The sequence below is a fragment of the Schistocerca gregaria genome, chromosome 5 (genome assembly GCF_023897955.1).
Source record: "Schistocerca gregaria isolate iqSchGreg1 chromosome 5, iqSchGreg1.2, whole genome shotgun sequence".
Taxonomy (NCBI): Eukaryota; Metazoa; Arthropoda; class Insecta; order Orthoptera; family Acrididae; genus Schistocerca; species Schistocerca gregaria.
In genome coordinates, this window is record NC_064924.1 from 225,098,798 (window position 1) to 225,117,026 (window position 18,229).

General features: G+C 41.5%; 1 protein-coding gene and 1 non-coding gene across 5 annotated transcripts in view; both read left to right on the forward strand.

Moving 5' to 3' along the window:
* The window catches only part of LOC126273088 (aldehyde dehydrogenase, dimeric NADP-preferring), a 308,800-nt gene that overhangs the window by 89,617 nt on the left and 200,954 nt on the right, over positions 1-18,229 (forward strand). The window lies entirely within an intron of this gene.
* Trnal-caa (transfer RNA leucine (anticodon CAA)) lies at positions 16,557-16,631 on the forward strand. Its single transcript has one exon. It is a non-coding gene; the product is annotated as a tRNA-Leu (tRNA).

Here is an 18,229-nt window from a genome sequence, read left to right on the forward strand (position 1 = left end):
TACAGCTGGGTACATTTCGTGACGCGTCAGGAAGTGGAAGCGCGGGCTGAGCTGTGAGTGACCATAATATTAAATCTTTAACAACGTGCACGAGAATTTATATTATAACTTACCTTAAAAGAAGTCTAAGAGCAATGCATTAATACCCAAGAAGTGTCTGAATAACAACAGATATTCAGTAGTAGATCATCGCCCTCTCGATCAACGCAAAATACAAAGCCAGGTAACATAATATGAAAAACAAATAACGTAACAGAATTACAAAGACGCAATCCACGGAATGTGAGAAATTTGAAACACACATACCAGATTCAAAAATGAATAGACTGCACATGGGCCGGAGCAAAAACACAGGACAACAAATCTGAACTACGAAGTCTGTCTATAAAATAACCAGACTATTTCTGTAAAATATTTTATTTCAAAAACCTTCATTTAGTTATGGTCAGCCTGAATATACACCCTCCCCCCTCTAAAAACTACAACGCTCAGTGCGGATTTTCTATTGTTGGAAACAGTGCTGGAAGTCTTCCTCTGTGAGCTCCTCGATAATGCGAGCTGCTTTTTTTCTTTCACTGCTTCAACGGACTGTTCCTTTTAACGCAGATTGGGCCCTGAGGACTTAACAAGTTCGGAGCCAGGTGGCGCAGTGGTTAACACACTGGGCTCGCATTCGGCCATCCTGATTTAGTTTTTCAGTGACTTTCCTAAATCGCTTCAGGTATATGTCGGGATGGTTTCTATGAAAAGGCACGGGCGATTTCCTTCCCCTTCCTTCTCTAACCCTATGGGACTGATGACCTCACTGTTTGGTCGCTTCCCCCCAAACCAACCCACCAACTTGGTAAGTCATATGTTGTTGTAGGTCTGGCGAATAAGGTGGGTGGTCTATGTTGACTAATAGTCTGAACCAATGGAGATGCACAGTTCCGTGAATACAGAAAGAAAACATTCATCACTTTGAATCTTGATTTGCTCAACTGAGCTTTTTTCACTCTCGGAGAAATTGGCCATTTCGATTCCATGGATTGGCGCTTAGTTTCTGGACCGAAAGTGAAAAATAAAGATTTTTCACATGTTATTACTCTTTCCAAGAAATTGGGGTCATTTTCAATGCTATTCAAAGCTATTCACAAGCTGGATTTTGTTAGATCGTGAGAATTTTCAGTACTAGTTGTGCACATACGTTTCCCATGTTATATTGGTTATGTAAAATTTGCCTTACTTATTCTCCGTCGATTCCTACAGTTTCAGCAATCGATCCAATACTCAACCGACGGTCAGATCGAATCAGATTTCCTTCTTTTTCTATGTTTTAATTCATTTTTGATGTTGAATGGCGTCCTGGGCGTGAGTCATCTAAGTTTTCGCAGCCATCCTGAAAATCTTGAACCACTTAAAAGTTCGTGTGCTTGATAGTCTTCGCTATACACTCCTTTTAGTAAAAGATAGGTTTCAGTAGCAGTTTTTCCAAGTTTCATGACACGACAATTGGTTGCTCTATTATTACACTTATCATTTTTCCAGCAAAACGAAATAACAGGTCTTACACAAACGATGGCCACGACCACACTGATTGATCTACAGATGCAGCATTCCACTGGGAATGCTACAAGCCTCGCTGTCAATTGTCGTCGTACTTACTCTTTGACGGCATCAGTCCCGTTATTTTACAGCCACACCTCGTAGAACAAGGCGTAAAGAATGTTATTACAATTGAAAATTAGAACAGGAGACGAGAACTTTTTCAGATAACTTCCCAGAGTAGCCTATACGAGCGTTATGAGCAACAACATTAACAAGAATATGCTAGGTTCAAAACTCACCCACTGCAAGAGGAACCAGAGAAATAATTACAACACTACATCGAAGACACCAAAATATGCCAAGGGTTTGCTTTATTTAGACGGGCTTACTTCACCTTGCAAAAGGTGCAACAACATTACCCAGCGTTTCACTGAGTTCTACTGCACAACTGGCCTAAATTATTGTAAGTAAGTACTCAGAATCAGGGTTAATCTATCACAAGAATGCCTAACAGCCACGCAATAATAAGTCACTCTTGCACAGACGAACTACCTAAATACACACCAACAACACTGTCTGCTCATTCCGACGGCACGACACCGATCATATAGTGGAGACAGTAAACAACAACAAAAAATGAGGGAAGCTCAAGACGCTGTTCCAGTTAGTGCCTTCCAGGAACCGCTAGGAATAGCACATTTTATCTGCCGCAGGCAACCCAAGCGTCGGGTCAAATCCGTTTCCCTCTCGTGTTACTTGGTCGGTTGTAATCCTAGTTCTGCCCTACGCGTCCAGCTGGTCACGTACGCTGGTTTCGGGGCGTACTCTTTGATTGCGGCCTCATAGGGAGGGATACACTACCCCTTTCAGACCCAGGGTTGCATTTTACGTGTTGCTTCTGAAAATAGGAACTTTTGCAATGTGAAAACAAGTCATAAATTCATTAGCAAAATGAAAATAAATTCATTTTCAGAAATTTCTGGAAATTTGTCAAGCTCACATTTGTGCATGTTGGGCCTTTACTGCAACTTTTTTATGATATACACAATCGAACTGCCATGTTTTCATTCTCATTTCTTTATGTGATACAAGCAAATTAACGGCAAAACATCACAGGAGCGCACAAAATGAACTGGCTGTCAGACATGATAGATGCAGGAGTTGAAACAAATGCGGACATATACGCTTTTTCAACATTCTATTGTCTTAAGGCTCCGACATTAGGCCCAATATGGACAACTGTGCATTTGCTAAAGTTTCAGTTTATATCTCCATTACTTTTCAAGTAAACTCACAATTTGAGATTAACGTAAAACGATCAGTTTAAAGTGGGTTTTTGCCATGAAAACGGTATAACCCAAACTTATATTATCACAATAGAGGAAAAACAGTCTAACGTGCGGTACCTTTCTGCCATCATAACTCGTGCAAGTTAGCCAACTGCTGATGCCATCCAGTGACGAATCTTGGAACTAAAAGGCATTGCAATCGTCAAAACCATTCAGCCACGATTGTGCAGACATGGCCTGAACTTTCTAGCGTTGATCTCAAAGAAATAAAATAGGAAAGACCACAAATCCACAATTGTGCAAACGGGGCCTGAAGGACTACAGCCGCTGCCACTCTTCTCGCGGTTTTTCAAACTACCAGAGCTGAATGCCATCTTGTGACGGCATACATTTCAGTCTCCTAATCAACGAGCAGAAGGTTGCTTTCAATATGTAAGCATCTAAACAGCCACCGCAATATCTAAAATGTTATGTCAGCTGTATAGTTAGGAAGCGATGAATTTGAACGAATGGTTGAATGAAAAGATTGTCAGAAGTGATGGAATGGAAAGTAAATTCCTGAGCGATCGACTGATTTTTTTCAACCCCCGTCAGTGTCACAATCGACAACTGTTTAAAGGTCATAGCACGAATATGTAGTAAGTCAATGATACACACAAAACACTAGCAAATGTCAGTTTGAATGCTTGCGGGTGCAGTTGTAGGAGGAAGCTGGCGTCATTAGTGTATTGATTGGTGCAAGCGTCCTTGAAACACAGTATCTCATTTGGGCACCTAATCGTAGTTTGACTGGCGCCTTTACGTAGCGGATGGTGTTACTCCAGCGGAGTGGCTGTGATTGACTGCTGGGGTGCTGCATGCGTCCAAATACTTATAACTTCATTACTTATCACCTTTGGTAACATTAAAAGCAACGGTGGTAACATTAAGAGTGCAACGGGAATTCCACTGTTAAATGCAGAGGAGAGAGCAGATAGGTGGAAAGAATACATTGAAAGCCTCTATGAGGGTGAAGATTTGTCTGATGTGATAGAAGAAGAAATAGGAGTCGATTTAGAAGAGATAGGGGATCCAGTATTAGAATCGGAATTTAAAAGAGCTTTGGAGCAGAAGGGATAGATAACATTCCATCAGAATTTCTAAAATCATTAGGGGAAGTGGCAACAAAACGACTATTCACGTTGGTGTGTAGACTATATGAGCCTGGCGACATACCATCTGACTTTCGGAAAAGCATCATCCACACAATTCCGAAGACGGCAAGAGCTGACAAGTGCGAGAATTATCGCACAATCAGCTTAACAGCTCATACATCGAAGCTGCTTACAAGAATAATATACAGAGGAATGGAAAAGGAAATTGAGAATGTGCTAGGTGACGATCAGTTTGGCTTTAGGAAAAGTAAAGGCACGAGAGAGGCAATTCTGACGTTACGGCTAATAATGGAAGCAAGGCTAAAGAAAAATCAAGACACGTTCATAGGATTTGTCGACCTGGAAAAAGCGTTCGACAATATAAAATGGTGCAAGCTGTTCGAGATTCTGAAATAAGTAGGGGTAAGCTATAGGGAGAGGCGGGTCATATACAATATGTACAACAACCAAGAGGGAATAATAAGAGTGGACGATCAAGAACGAAGTGCTCGTATTAAGAAGGGAGTAATACAAGGCTGTAGCCTTTCGTCCCTACTCTTCAATCTGTACATCGAGGAAGCAATGATGGAAATAAAAGAAAGGTTCAGGAGTGGAATTAAAATACAAGGTGGAAGGATATCAATGATACGATTCGCTGATGACATTGCTATCCTGAGTGAAAGTGAAGAAGAATTGAATTATCTGCTGAACGGAATGAACAGTCTAATGAGTACACAGTATGGTTTGAGAGTAAATTGGAGAAAGACGAAGGTAATGAGAAGTAGTAGAAATGAGAACAGCGAGAAACTTAACATCAGGATTGATGGTCACGAAGTCAATGAAGTTAAGGAATTCTGCTACCTAGGCAGTAAACATCAAAAGCAGACTCGCTATGGCAAAAAAGGCATTTCTGGCCAAGAGAAGTCTACTAATATCAAATACCGGCCTTAATTTGAAGAAGAAATTTCTGAGGATGTACGTCTGGAGTACAACATTGTATGGTAGTGAAACATGGACTGTGGGAATACCGGAACAGAAGAGAATCGAAGCATTTGAGATGTGGTGCTATAGACGAATGTTGAAAATTAGGTGGACTGATCAGGTAAGGAATGAGGGGGTTCTACGCAGAATCGGAGAGGAAAGGAATATGTGGAAAATACTGATAAGGAGAAGGGACAGGATGATAGGACATCTGCTAAGATATGAGGGAATGACTTCCATGGTACTAGAGGGAGCTGTAGAGGGCAAAAACTGTAGAGGAAGACAGAGATTGGAATACATCCATCAAATAACTGAGGACGTAGGTTGCAAGTGTTACTTTGAGATGAAGAGGTTAGCACAGGAAAGGAATTCGTGGCGGGCCGCATCAAACCAGTCAGTAGACTGATGACTAAAAAAACTTATCCATTTGTTAAATGAAACGTCAGACAAGAAATTGTGTCCAGTAGTTACGTCCTGACGACTTCCTGAAGTCTTCATATATTGCTTTCAAAACACAGACGAGCCTCGGAACGAACCACTCAGGATTTGACCCCACTGCTTCTTCAAGTACTGGTGCAAATGATGGGAGACCTGATGATATTCATCAGTACAAGAAGATGAAACCAACTGGACTAAAAAACAAACTAAATATTGACACCCTTAATATATTAACCCTCAATGGAAAAATGGAAGAAATGACAGATGTACTAACAGAGAGGAAGTTAGATATATGGGGATTAAGCGAAACAAAGTGGAAGGGAAAAGGTGAGAAGAATTTGAGAGGAGGAGGAAAACTGTACTGGAGTGGGAATAACAGGTCTGGAAGAAATGGTGTGGCAGTGATGGTGAATAAGAATGTACAAAGCTGTATTGAAAATGTGAGATATATATCAGAAAGGATCATAATCTTAAACCTGAGATTCCAAAAAGAAACACTAAAAGTAATCCAGATTATGCACCTCAAGTGGAATGTAGCGAAGAAGAGAAGATGGACTTTGAAAATGTGTTAAAAAACCATATAGAAAGTGCTAATATAGTGATGGGAGATTTTAATGCACAGGTAGGCAAAGACAGAAAGGGATTTGAGCAAGTATTGGGATGTTTTGGATATGGAGGCAGAAATGAAGAAGGGGAAAGACTCCAAGATTTGTGCCGGAGGAATGGAATGACAATAGCAAACGGCTGGTTTATGAAGAGAGAAAGTCATGTTATCACCAGATACAGTTGGGATGGAAGAACGAAGAGTGTAATTGATTATATTCTAGTAGATAGGGAATGGGGAGAGAAAGTAATAAATGTGAAGGTAATTCCAAGTGTGAATGCAGATGGAGACCATAGATTACTGGTGGGACACTGGAAAATGGATCAGTGTGTGAAAAATAGAAAAGTGATGAGGATATGGGATTGGAAATTGAAGGAGAGTGAATGTGCTGAGAAGTACAGAGAATTAATAACACAAAAATTTCCAAAAGAAGCTTTCTGCGATGTAGGAAAAGAATGGAGTTTATTCAAAGACACTTTAGTCGAAGCAGCACAAAAAGTATGTGGCAGAACATCTGGAAAGGAAAAAATAAGACAGACAAGTTGGTGGGATGATACCACAATCCAAGCAGTTAGAAGAAAAAATGGAGCATGGAGAAAATGGTGGAAAACTAAAAATGACGAATACCATAAAAGATATATAGAGGAAAAGAAGTGCAAAGAAGTAGTGGAAACAGCAAAGAAAAAGGCATAGGAAGAGTTTACAAAAAAAACTTGAAGATGTGAAGAGCAATAAGAAAATGTTCTATAAAATGATGAAAAGTAAAAGGAAGGCTTCTGAAGTACCAGTAAAGATGGAAACAGAGGACGGTACCATTCTTGAAGATCCAGGGAATATAAAAGATCTCTGGAAAGAACATTTTAAGAAGCTGTTAAACGCTGAGGAGCAGGTACACGAGGAAACAACAAATAATGGAGAAATTGAGAGAAGTTGGGAAGCAGAATTAGGACAAATTACACGGGAAGAAATGGAAAAAACTGCGAAGAAGATGAATGGGGGGAAAGCCCCAGGACCTGATGAAGTATCAGTGGACATGATAAGAGCAGCAGGTCCAGTGGGAATGCAATGGCTGTATAGAGTACTATCAAGCGTGTGGAGAAATAGTGAAATACCTGACGACTGGAGAATAGGAGACATTGTTCCCATCTTCAAAAAAGGCAATAAAAGACTTTGTAAAAACTACGGAGGAATAACCCTCATGAGTCATACAGCCAAGATTTTTGAAAGAATTTTACTAAATCGAATAAGTGAAAAGATAGAAAAGGAGCTGACTGAAGAACAGCATGGGTTTAGGAAAGGAAGGAGCACGATCGACCTGATATTTTCTATCCGTCAACTGATGGAAAAAAGTTGGGAGTATAACAAAAGGGTGATAATGGTTTTTATAGATATAGAAAAGGCATATGATTCAGTTGACAGGGAAAGACTCTGGGAAGAACTGAAGAAGATAGATATAGAAGATGGATACATTAATGTTATAAAGACAATGTACAGAGGCCACAATTGTAGAATTAGAACACCATTGGGGAACTCTGAATACTTCGAAATAAAAAAAGTACTTAAGCAATGAAGTATTTTATCTCCTGCCGTTTTTAATGTTGTGATGGAGGGAATGAATAGGGCAGTTAAAGATATAGTAAAAGAAAAAGACAAAAAGATGATTTTTGCAGATGATGTGGTAATATGGGGTGATAAAGAGGTAGCTGTACAGTTACAGCTTGATGCGTGGAAGGAAATAATGAAAATGTATGGATTAAAAATAAAGAAAGAAAAGAGTGAAGTAATGGTATTTGGAAGAGAGAAAGGAATCAGTGGAAATATTACCTTGAATGGAGAACCCCTCAAAGTGGTAGAAAGTTTCACTTATTTAGAGAGTTAAATATCTAGGGATGGAAGAATAACTAACGAAATTAATAGGAGGTTACAGAAGGGAGGCAATTTCTACCAAACAATAAAACATCTGATTTGGAATAATGAGGTTTCAGAAAAAGCAAAACTCCTTATGTATAAGAATTATTACATCCCTATTGTCACCTATGGTGGAGAAATATGGACAATGACAGAAAGGGACTGGGGCAGACTGCAAGCAGGGGAAATGAAATTTCTCAGAGCAGTTAAGGGAAAAACAAGAATGGACAGAGTAAGGAATGTAGAGATTAGAAAGGACCTCAAACAAGAAAGTATGAGAGAAGAAATTGAAAGAAATTGATTAAGATGGTATGGGTATGTTAAGAGGATGCATGGGCAGAGACTCCCCAAAATTATGGAAGAACTAAAGATGGATGGGAAAAGACCTCGAGGACGCCGAAGAACACGGTGGAAAATGGGAGAGAGAATATCTGTTGAAAGGAGAGGTGTGACCTGGCAGCAAGTGGAGGAAGAAAAGTGGTGGGAGGACCGAGCCAAATGGAGAGGACTCGTCAGCACCCAGACCCGGCAGTAGCTGGAGCGGGATTCGGATATAGATAGATAGATAGTTACGTCCTCTCCTAACGTGATCATTAGGAAGTATCGATGGAAATAATCTCACAGCCTGTGGCCTAGGGGTTCTAGGCGCTTCAGTCTGGAGCCTCGGGACCGCTACAGTCGCAGGTTCGAATCCTGCCTCGGGCATGGATATGTGTGATGTCCTTAGGTTAGTTAGGTTTACGTAGTTCTAACTTCTAGGGGACTGATGACCTCAGATGTTAAGTCCCATAGTGCTCAGAGCCATTTGAACCATTTTTTGAACCAATGTCACAGCAATACTTAGAGAAGAAGACAGTACATCGCACCCCGGCAAGAACAATGACACAACTTGAAATTGCACTTTTTGAGATAAATCGACTTAAAGAATTCTATAAAGCTAAATAATTAATTTTGCCAATAAATTCTGTTATAGTCTATACAACAGTGATTGGACAAGTAGTATAGTTCTCGTGGAATGTGAGGTTCACCAGGTAATTATTAATTCTTTGTGTTGGGTCGTTCTCTTTATTGTACTAAAGCTCTTTGGATTTTTTACGACCATTTACATTATACTTTCGCTGCTTTTCCACAGCAAATTATGTGTATAATACTGTAATATTACACGACTTTCGAACTCCCATCGAGCGAAATTGATTATTAAGTTAAAATAAAAAATGGAACAGAAGATGAAATTGTTGTGTTAGAAGAATACAGAATGCAAAATTGTAATACATGAAAATTAATACAACTTAATAAGGAACATCAATTACGTGCAATAGAAGGAACACAATTTACGAAAACATAGTCTCATAAATGGGCTTCTGTAATGTAGGAATACTTTTCGCCGAGAAAAGGGATTCAATATTAACTATCTTCATAGCAGAAATGATCTTTTTTTTTTGTCTGTTCCTTCAGACATGCATGCATGTGCGACAAAGATTGTAATGTAAGATACAAACACTGTATCAACTTTGACATGGTGATAATAACAATTGCATTCAACTAACCTTAAACATGAAACGTTTCACGACTAGGATGTTCTGCTCTTCGTGAATTACGCACGCACCCCTGCCGTTAGCAACGCTGAAGAGACACTGTTCTTGCCGGGACAAATCATGAAGTAGTCTACAACAAATCTGACACACCTGCCGTGAAGTGGACAGATTACGTGATAGAGATGTCACTTTGTTCGTGCACGTTGGAGCACTTAACAAGTATTTTTCGGTGACGAAAACAATATATATATATATAATCACTGCACGTCTGCAAACGATGTAGTGGAGTTACGTGGTAGGAAAGTTTCGTCTATAGTTCATTAGTGGATGAAACGCATGTCCATCTACATATGTGGCTTTGTAGATCGCGTAACGATGTGAGCACAAGACTTTCTAATGGCTGTTCTTTTATTTTGACCCATGAAAATAAAATAAATGGAGTCCGTTTTGAAATCTCGACTACGTCACTTAATGGTCTGCCTGATACTAAACATCGAGCCATATACAGCAGCCGTTTCAAATCAGATTCCTCTCCGTCCACTGTGCTGAGACAGTTGCTTGGAGTGAAGACACCGAGTCAGTACAGATTTTTTCCGACCTGTTAGATGAAACTGCGACCCCCACATGGGATGCGGTTTCAGTACAAATGATACCACTACAGTGGGTACGGTGGAAAACTAGGAGGGGAAAGGTTACTGTTGGCACACGGGAAAGGGAGGGAGGGAGGGAGGATGGATGGATTCTTCTCCACTAAAACGTTAAAACTTGAGAAAAATATGCAGAATACTTCGCTAGGTCTTCTCTGTGCTATGTTCATGGAAAAACTGCAGGAGTACCTCTCCTTTTAAGCTGTAAAAAAAAAAAAAATGGTTCAAATGGCTCTGAGCACTATGGGACTTAACAGCTGTGATCATCAGTCCCCTAGAACTTAGAACTACTTAAATCTAACTAACCTAAGGACATCACGCACATCCATGCCCGAGGCAGGATTCGAACCTGCGACCGTAGCAGTCGCACGGTTCCGGACTGCGCGCCTAGAACCGCGAGACCACCGCGGCCGGCTTTTAAGCTGTAGCCTACTGCATTCACACAGAAGCCACATGAGAGAGGTTGACCAAGCCGCTCTTCATGGCAATTGGCCACCAGAATTTTTGGATTATTAACGCATTTTTTCTGTTAATGAATGGTAATTTACAGGCGATAAGTTATAACTATTTAAGACTACGTTCTACAGTGCAGCTACATTACGCCCCAGCTCCAGTATGAGACACGCTCTTCAACACGTTGTTTTAACTGTACCACCGCAATTCATATATTCCCCAATGAGTTTTCTCATAAATAATCCATCACAGTTTGAAAGGAATAGTGACGTCCATACCTAAAACAGTAGGGGAAAAATGACCATCATTACCCATTATTAAATCTGCCAGCGTCTCAGAAAAGAGTTAAATATGCAACAACAACAAAAATTTTGTCGTTTGCCCAATACCAAAAAATGTTTGACTGGTAGTAAACCAAGTTTTAAATCTAACGTAACATTATGTCTCCCGGAGAACTTCTATTCTATGGACGAATTTTTCTTTAAAAATTGGTAGCCTGAAAAAAATTATTTTTTAAGTATAATTGCACGAGTGGGACTAAAACATATATTCATTTATGTTAATACTAGTCCCACATGCACATCTTGTAAACTGGCTCGTTGCATATTTTTACTATAAAAGAATCACTCGGATGGTCTACGTAACATGTAAGTAACTAACATTTACTGCAAAGGATCTTAGAGCTCCAACGGTTTCACTATCCATTCTTGTTGTTTAGGAGACACGATGCTGCATTTGGTATAGTTATATCCTGAAGAGCGTGCATATGCGATAGTGGATCTACCTCGACCACCTTTTATGGCGAAAACGCTTCCGCACAGCTTGAGAGTAGCAACAGGCAGGTGTCAAGTGCGCGTCCTACAAGAAAAGCCTCAAATCATGCAGTGCGGGTTTCTGAGCCAAGGTGAGCTTCTCGGCCAAGGCAAACCTTAGATACCGGTTTCTAGTGGCTGTGGTGCAACTAAGAATACGAGACCGGTTACCAAGTTCTCACAATCTCTGCCTGTACGACTGATATCCAGTAGTTTGTTAAAGACATGCAAGTGTTGTTCCTGTCGATCTATTATGTGTTAATATTGTTTAAAGTTAATAAGATGTTTCATGCATTTCAATGCATTCTGTACAAAAGAAGAAGAAATCTTGGAGCTAGATCAGACTACTGCCCATTAAAATTGCTACAACACGAAGATGACTTGCTACAGACGCGAAATTCAACCGACAGGAAGAAGATGCTGTGATATGCAAATGATTAGCTTTTCAGAGCATTCACACAAGGTTGGCGCCTGTCGCGACACCTACAATGTGCTGACATGAGGAAAGATTCCAACCGATTTCTCATACACTAACAGCAGTTGACCGTCGTTGCCTGGTGAAACATTGTTGTGATGCCTCGTATAAGGAGGAGAAATGCGTACAATCACGTTTCCGACTTTGATAAAGGTCGGGTCCTAGCCTATCGCGATTGCGGTTTATCGTATTGCGACATTGCTGCACGCGTTGGTCGAGATCTAATGACTGTTCATCGGTGGCTTCAGGAGGGTAATACGGAACGCTGTGCTGGATCCCAACGGCCTCGTATCACTAGCAGTCGAGATGACAGGCATCTTATCCGCATGGCTATAACGGATCGTGCATCCACGTCTCGATCCCTGAGTCAACAGATGGGGACGTTTGCAAGACAACAACCATCTGCATGAACTGTTCGACGACGTTTGCAGCATCAGCATGGACTGTCAGCTCGGAGACCATGGCTGGGGTGACCCTTGACGCCGCATCACAGACAGGAGGGCCTGCGATGTTGTACTCAACGAAGAACCTGGGTGCTCGAATGGCAAAACGTCTTTTTTCGAATGAATCCAGGTTCTGTTTACAGCTTCATGATGGTCTGGGATTCGTGTTTGGCGACATCGCGGTGAACGCACATTGGAAGCGTATCACCCGGCGTGATGGTATGGGGTGCCATTGGTTACACGTCTCGATCACCTCTTGTTCGCATTGTCGGCACTTTGAACAGTGGACGTTACATTTCAGATGTGTTACGACCCGTGGCTCTACACTTCATTCGATCCATGCGAAACCCTACATTTCAGCATGATAATACACGACCGCATGTTGCAGGCCCTGTACGGGCCTTTCTGAATACAGAAAATGTTCGACTGCTGCTCTGGCCAGCACATTCTCCAGATCTCTCACCAATTGAAAACTTCTGGCTCTTCACAATACACCAGTCACTACCCCTGATGAACTGTGGTATCGTGTTGACAATGCATGAGCAGCTGTACCTGTACACGCTATCCAAGCTCTCTTTGACTTAATGCCCAGGCGTATCAAGGCCATTATTACGGCCAGAGGTGGTTGTTCTAGGTACTGATTTCTCAGGATCTATGCACCCAAATTGCGTGAAAATGTAATCCCATTTCAGTTCTAGTATAATATATTTGTCCAATGAATACCGGTTTATCATCTGCATTTCTTCTTGGTGTAGCAATTTTAATGGCCAGTAGTGTATTTAGCATTGGCCATTTGTCATCATGACAACTCACGACGAGAATCATGACAGAGAATATTTAGTTAAAAAATTGAGACAAACGCAGCAGAGTCCCACGAAAGCCTGAAGATTCATAAAGCATACCAAATGAGATGTAACGATCTAATGGTGCTGGTCGGAAAAATATTGCGAGAACAGAAAATATTTATCTTGTCTCGCAAGATAATTTAAGGAAATTGGCAGAAGAAACTTGCGAAAACTAAAACAATAACCAGTCTCATCTTGGCGAAAGATTTATTCATGTGGTGCTCTGCAGGTTGGAGAAATTGCAAATGTGCTACATTAATAACCATGTAGTGGACTAAGGTGCTTTTTGAAGGTATTTATTTTGTTCAATTAGTCTCGGGCGTTCACCCAGACCTGCTCCTTACAAAACTAACCTAAAAATAAGTTTCAGATCTCACAAGTCATTGCGACTGCAGAACAATCCCGTAAATCCGCCCGTTCATGCGCCTGTAAGTGCAGTAACCGTGATAAAATATTGCGTAAGACAAACTGGAAGAAATTTCAAAACAATAATTTAATTAATGCCAATCTCACCCCCACTGTTCATTGACTTCATACGGCAAGAGGCATGACACAGTGCCTATCTGTCCTACGCGTTGACAAAAAAATAAACTCTAATACAAAAAAAGATGAACGATCCTAATGGGATGGAAATATGTGGATGTTATATACATGGACGTACGAAGAAATGACAGTTTCAGAAAAAATGGGTGAGCTGTTAAAGAGAAAGAGCTTCGGTGATTGAGTTAGTAATAACGCGCTGTTCAACCTCTGGCCCTTGTAAGTTGTTCGGCTCGGCGTTGATTGATAGTTTTTGGATGTTCTGAGAGAGATCGTGGCAAGAAGTTCTGTCTAATTGGAGCCTTAAATTGTCAAAATCTCGAGATGGTTGGAGGGTCTTGCCCGTAATTCTCCGCACGTACTCAGTTGGGGAGAGATCCGGCGACCTTGCTGGTCGAGACAGGGTCTGGCAAATACGAAGACAAGTAGTAGAAACTCACGCCGTGTGCAGCCACGCATTTTAATGTTTTCTGGAAATTGTCATAAATAATTGTCATTTTATGGTCCTAACATGCTTTTTCCCCCTCTTGAGCTTCAGTATTCTTTTATAAAAACGGCAATGAAATTCAAATAATTTGATAGCCAGTTAAAACTCTCCATTCGAATCATGTGATGCCCGTGACGTCACTGGCTAGCTCGCTGCACCTACTTTTATAATGGTAAATCACAGTGATGTCTTGTTTTCGAATTTGCGTTTCGGTAAATGGGTTAAAATGTTGTGTAGTATCATACTGTACAAATACGTGTATAAAAACGTCTGAAAAGTTGTTCTTGGCTGTTCAAGAGAATGAGAAGATGCGTAAAATGTGGTTGCCAATACAGTGTAAATTGCCACAATGTCGACGCACAAGTTCACTAACTTAATTAAAAATGTGTTGCACTGTGAAGTGCACATTAACTTACCTCCCGCTGTTACAACCAAAGACAGCGTCATTCAACGAAATTAATCTCCTATTGAAAACTGCCGCTCCTCAGTTATTCGGTAGCTCAGTTGTTAGAGCGATAGACCGTCGAATTATAAAAGATGATGTCCATAGATCGCTCGTCGGAATCGAACCCGAAAGAACATGTTAACTTCTTTGTAAAACGACTCTCGTATGAAAACCAAATCACAATTACAGAACTTCATCACATCGATCAGAAACAGAATATTATTCTATTTTCTTTTCTGTTTACGTGCCCTTAAGTTTGCAATCACCGTTCACGCATGTAACCTCCAAAAAGATATTTTCTAGTTAATGTAACCATACGCTTTTTAGTTTATCACAAATAATGTTTTTATCTTTGTACTGTCCAGCTAGGATTCTCATTGTCTAAACATTTGCGGTTTCATCATCTTACATAAAGATGAAGTAAGTCTGCTTCAGACGCTAATGTTAGTTAGCGCTCACAAATACCACAGCCGTCACGTTTGTGTCACCTGCATGTTGTACATGCTTTATCTCTCTCCAAGTAACCTCATCGTCCTGCACCTCCTTGTACTGTGGGCGTATGTTGATATCTTCACAAATAGCAATGTGTTAAAAAAAAAAGAATTGTTTGTTCGCAAAGTAAATATATTTATCCTCTGTTTCCTATTTCTGAGTCTATGGTTAATGTGATGTTATGTATAATACATCCCACAATCGAAACAACTGCTACAATTAGGTATTACTAACGCTATATTCGTATTTCGTGTAAAAAATGCGCCACGGAACGTCTGCTGGAAGCATCTCTCTGCGGAGCATCTTCTACAAAAGAAATCGGCATTAGGTTTTGCCAACAATAATTTTATTGTGCTGTGGGTCGTAGCCCATGACTGTCTACTATCTAGTTATAATATACGGATCTATTTGCAAAAGTTCTAGAAGTCTGTCGTTGTGAGCCATTTTAATGATGTTGCACACATCCTAAATGGGTGGAGTATAAACGCATCAACTTTCGCAGGACTTCGAACATCAGCGTTAACAAAATTCCTTTCTATTGTTACTTAAAAGTTGTAATTGCGTTTTCCATCACTCAATAGCTAAAGTGACGTCTCCAAAGCATCAGCCAATAACAGAGCATTTCGATCACGTAACCATATCTTGATATTTAATTACTTAAATCACATAAAAGTAAGATTTTTGAGAATATTGATCGTAAATGCCATTTAAATGTTATAATCAATCAGAGTAACAATCCGAACCATTTTTTTTTTTTGAACATAATAAAATGGCCTCTTGGACAGAATTTGGCACGATATTCGTTAGCAGGACATTCAGCAAATGTCAGTTAATACCAAGCCAAGTAACTGTTTGCATAACGGCTAGGGGTGGACGAACGCGTTATTGACTTACTCAATTGACTCTCCCTCTCCCTCTCCCTCTCTCCCACTCTCCCAGTCTCCCCCCCAGTCTCTCCCCCCCAGTCTCTCCCCCCCAGTCTCTCCCCCCCCCAGGAAGTTTCATATCAGCGCACACTCCGCTGCAGAGTGAAAATCTCATTCTGGAAACATCCCCCAGGATGTGGCTAAGCCATGTCTCCGCAATATCCTTTCTTTCAGGAGTGTTAGTTCTGCAAGTTTCGCAGAAGAGCTTCTGTAAAGTTTGGAAGGTAGGAGACGGATACTGGCAGAAGTAAAGCTGTGAGTACCGGACGTGAGTCGTGCTTCGGTAGCTCAGTTGGTAGAGCACTTGCCCGCGAAAGGCAAAGGTCCCGAGTTCGAGTCTCGGTCGGGCACACAGTTTTAATCTGCCAGGAAGTTTCATATCAGCGCACACTCCGCTGCAGAGTGAAAATCTCATTCTGGAAACATCCCCCAGGCTGTGGCTAAGCCATGTCTCCGCAATATCCTTTCTTTCAGGAGTGCTAGTTCTGCAAGTTTCGCAGAAGAGCTTCTGTAAAGTTTGGAAGGTAGGAGACGGATACTGGCAGAAGTAAAGCTGTGAGTACCGGATGTGAGTCGTGCTTCGGTAGCTCAGTTGGTAGAGCACTTGCCCGCAAAAGGCAAAGGTCCCGAGTTCGAGTCTCGGTCGGGCACACAGTTTTAATCTGCCAGGAAGTTTCATATCAGCGCACACTCCGCTGCAGAGTGAAAATCTCATTCTGGAAACATCCCCCAGGCTGTGGCTAAGCCATGTCTCCGCAATATCCTTTCTTTCAGGAGTGCTAGTTCTGCAAGTTTCGCAGAAGAGCTTCTGTAAAGTTTGGAAGGTAGGAGACGGATACTGGCAGAAGTAAAGCTGTGAGTACCGGACGTGAGTCGTGCTTCGGTAGCTCAGTTGGTAGAGCACTTGCCCGCGAAAGGCAAAGGTCCCGAGTTCGAGTCTCGGTCGGGCACACAGTTTTAATCTGCCAGGAAGTTTCATATCAGCGCACACTCCGCTGCAGAGTGAAAATCTCATTCTGGAAACATCCCCCAGGCTGTGGCTAAGCCATGTCTCCGCAATATCCTTTCTTTCAGGAGTGCTAGTTCTGCAAGTTTCGCAGAAGAGCTTCTGTAAAGTTTGGAAGGTAGGAGACGGATACTGGCAGAAGTAAAGCTGTGAGTACCGGACGTGAGTCGTGCTTCGGTAGCTCAGTTGGTAGAGCACTTGCCCGCGAAAGGCAAAGGTCCCGAGTTCGAGTCTCGGTCGGGCACACAGTTTTAATCTGCCAGGAAGTTTCATATCAGCGCACACTCCGCTGCAGAGTGAAAATCTCATTCTGGATTATCTGTATTGTATATTAGGGTGATTTGCTAAAACGCACAAAAAACAGTATAATACACATTTGTTTATTCCTTCATTAATAACGTGTGGTATTTTTTATTTATTGTTGAGTCTGGAATTACTGTTTTAAAAATAAATGTGTGTAACTGTAAAAGGCAACCAATAGTAACTGATTACAGTCGCTTCCACAATCGTAACCGAATCCTGCCTTCCCTTGACTATCAAGGTTTCATCAGTAGACGTCACATGCAGATACAGACAAATGGTTACAGTTTGAAAAGAATTGAATGGTTTATTGGGGGGGAGAGACTGGGGGGGAGAGACTGGGGGGGAGAGACTGGGGGGGAGAGACTGGGGGGGAGAGACTGGGGGGGAGAGACTGTTTGCATAACGGCTAGGGGTGGACGAACGCGTTATTGACTTACTCAATTGACTCTCCCTCTCCCTCTCCCTCTCTCCCAGTCTCTCCCCCCCAGTCTCTCCCCCCCCCCAGTCTCTCCCCCCCCAGTCTCTCCCCCCCCAGTCTCTCCCCCCCAGTCTCTCCCCCCCAGTCTCTCCCCCCCCCAGTCTCTCCCCCCCCAGTCTCTCCCCCCAGTCTCTCCCCCCCCAGTCTCTCCCCCCCAGTCTCTCCCCCCAGTCTCTCCCCCCCAAAATTCCTTTCTATTGTTACTTAAAAGTTGTAATTGCGTTTTCCATCACTCAATAGCTAAAGTGACGTCTCCAAAGCATCAGCCAATAACAGAGCATTTCGATCACGTAACCATATCTTGATATTTAATTACTTAAATCACATAAAAGTAAGATTTTTGAGAATATTGATCGTAAATGCCATTTAAATGTTATAATCAATCAGAGTAACAATCCGAACCATTTTTTTTTTAACATAAGAAAATGGCCTCTTGGACAGAATTTGGCACAATATTCGTTA